Source organism: Cebus imitator, unplaced genomic scaffold, assembly GCF_001604975.1.
Source record: "Cebus imitator isolate Cc_AM_T3 unplaced genomic scaffold, Cebus_imitator-1.0 Scaffold845, whole genome shotgun sequence".
Lineage (NCBI taxonomy): Eukaryota > Metazoa > Chordata > Mammalia > Primates > Cebidae > Cebus > Cebus imitator.
Genome location: NW_016108160.1, coordinates 16788 through 19893, shown reverse-complemented (window position 1 = coordinate 19893; position 3106 = coordinate 16788).

The window sequence follows — 3106 nt, the reverse complement described above, 5'->3', positions numbered from 1 at the left end:
TCAAGAGATTGAGACCATCCTGGCCAATGTGGTGAAACCCTGTGTCTAATAAAAATACAAAAATTACCTGGGCATGGTGGCACGTGCCAGTAATCCCAGCTATTTGGGAGTCTGAGGCAGGATAATTGCTTGCACCAGGGAGTCGATGGTTGCAGTGAGCTGAGATTGCACCACTGCACTTCAGCCTGGCGACAGAGTAAGACTCTGTCTCAAAAAAAAAAAAAAAAAAAAAAAGAAAAAAAAAAAAAAAAAAAAAAAAAAAAATCTGCATGGCTCAGATGTTGGAACCCTAGTCCCTGTGTTGGTTTACAATTGGGATTTGCCGATCCATGGGTTGCACAGTTTTATGGAAAAAGCATGGTTTCCCCAGATGGGTAACACGCTCACTCCCCAACTTCCTTTGGCCAACTGATTTTCAATGAAGGCACCAAAAACATTCCATGGGTAAAGTGTATCATCTTCAATAAATGGTACTGGGAAAACTGGATATCCATATACAGAAGAATGAAACTAGACTCCTATCTCTCACCACATACAAAAATCAAATAGAAGTGCATTTTAGACTTAAATGTAAGATCTGAAACTACTAAAAGTTGGAGAAATGCTTGAAGGCATTGATCTGGTCAAAGATTTTATCAATAAAACTTTGAAAGTAAAAACAGACAAACAGGATTACAACAAAGAAATAAAAGGCAAAAAATAAAAATAAAAAAGACAGAAGTGAAATTGTCTCTGTTTGCTCAAAACCTTATCCTATAAATAGAAAACCTGACAGATTCCACCAAAAAAACTGTTAGAGTTGATAAACAAATTCAGTAAATTTACAGTACACAAAATCAACATACAAATTTCAGTTGTGTTTCTATATACTACAAAGAAAGAAAGAAATTAAGAAAGCAATCCCATTTACAATAGCATCACAAAAATTTACACAGAATTAAAGTTCACTAAGGATGTGAAAGATCTGTATCCTGAAAACTACAAAACAAAGATAACAGAAACAGAAGAAAACAAATGGAAAGATATTTTGTGTTTGTGCATTGAAAAAATATTGTTAAAATGTCCATACTACCTAAAGTGACCTACACATTCAATACAGCCCCTATGAAAATTCCAATGTTATATTTCACAAAAACAGAAAAAGTGTTTCCTAAAGTTCATTTGGAACCACAAAAAATTCCAAATAGCCAAACAGTCTTGAGAAAAAAGAACAAAGCTGGAGGCCTCAAACTACCAAATTTCAAGATATATTACAAAGCCACCGAAATCAAAACTGCATGGCAACAGCATAAATAGAGACACATTAGACAATAGAACAGGATAGAGTGCCCAGAAATAAACTCGTGTTTATTCATGGTCAAACCATGGTCAATTGGTTTGACAAAGTTGCTAAGAAGACATAATAAAGGACAGTGTCTTCAGAAAATGATATTGGAACAACTGAGTATTCACATGCAGATGAATAAAATTAGGCCCATATCATACATAAAAATCAGCTCAAAATGGATTAAAGACTTAAATGTAAGACCTGAAAATATTAAACTACTAGAAGAAAACAGGGTAAAAACTCCATGACACTGATCTGGGTAGTAATTTCTTGTCAAAAGCACAGGCAACAAAAGCAGAAATAAATGAGTAGGACTGCATCAACTAATAAGCCACTGCAGAGCAAGGAAAATAATTAACAGAGTGAAGAGACAATTCCATGGATTGGGAGAAAATATTTGCAAACCATACATCTGATGAGGCTAATATCCAAAGCATAAGAAACTCAAACTGTAAGAAAATAATCCAATTACCAAAAATAGGTGGAAGATCTCAATAGATACTTCTCAAAAGAAGACACAGATAGACAACAGGTATATGAAAAGGTGCTCAACATCACTAATCATCAGGGCAATTTAAATGAAAACCACAATGAGATATTACCTCACACCTATTAGAATGGCTACTCTGAAAAAAAAAAAAAGATAATAAGTGTTAGTGAGAATGTAGAATAAAGGGAATTCTTTGACACTGTTGACAGAAATGTAAATTAATACAGCTGTTATGGAAAACAGTATAGATGTTCCTCAAAAAACTAAAAATAGAATTCCCATATGATCCAGCAATCCTACTTCTGGATATATATCCCAAAATTTGAAATCAATATGTCAAATGAGTATCTGTACTCCCATGTTCATTGCAGCATTATTCACAGTAGCCAAGGTAGGCAGCAACCTAAGTGTTACTGTCAATGGACTAATGAATAAAGAAAACATGGCACATATGCAAGATGGAATTCTATGTAGCACTAAGAAAGGAAAATTCTATCATTTTTGACAATACCGCGTGAAAGTCATTATGTTAAGTGATTTAAGCCAGGCACAGATAGATACTGTGTGATCTCACTTACATGTACAAACTAAAAAAATTGACCTCAAAGTAGAGAGTGGTATGGTGGTTACCAGTAAAAGGGGTTTGGGAAAGGTGAACAGTGAGATATTGGTCAAAGGATACAAAGTTTCAGTTAGATTAAGGCAGCAAATTAACAAAGATATAAAGGGAACAAACTTAACAGGACCAAATGGACCTAATCAATATCTACAGAATTCCTCACTCCAAAACAACAGGACATACATTCTTCTCATTGCCACATGGCACATATTCTAAAACTGACCATACTATCAGACAAAACAATCCTCAGCAAATTAAAAAAAAAACAAAAAAACATACCAAGAACAATCTCAGACCACAGCACAATAAAAACAGAAATGAATACTGAGAAAATCACTTAAAACCATCCAGTTAGAGAGAAATTAAACAACCTGCTCCTGAATGACTTCTAGGTAAACAATGAAATTCAGGAAGAAAGCAAGAAATTTTTTGACATTAATGAGAACATGATAATTATATACCAGAATCTCTGGGACACAGCTAAGGTAGTGTTAAAAGGGAAATTTAGGCCAGGTGTGGTTACTCATGCCTATAATCCCAGCATTTTCGGAGGCCAAGGCAGGTGGATCACGAGGTCAAGAGATTGAGACCATCCTGGCCAATGTGGTGAAACCCTGTGTCTAATAAAAATACAAAAATTACCTGGGCATGGTGGCACGTGCCAGTAATC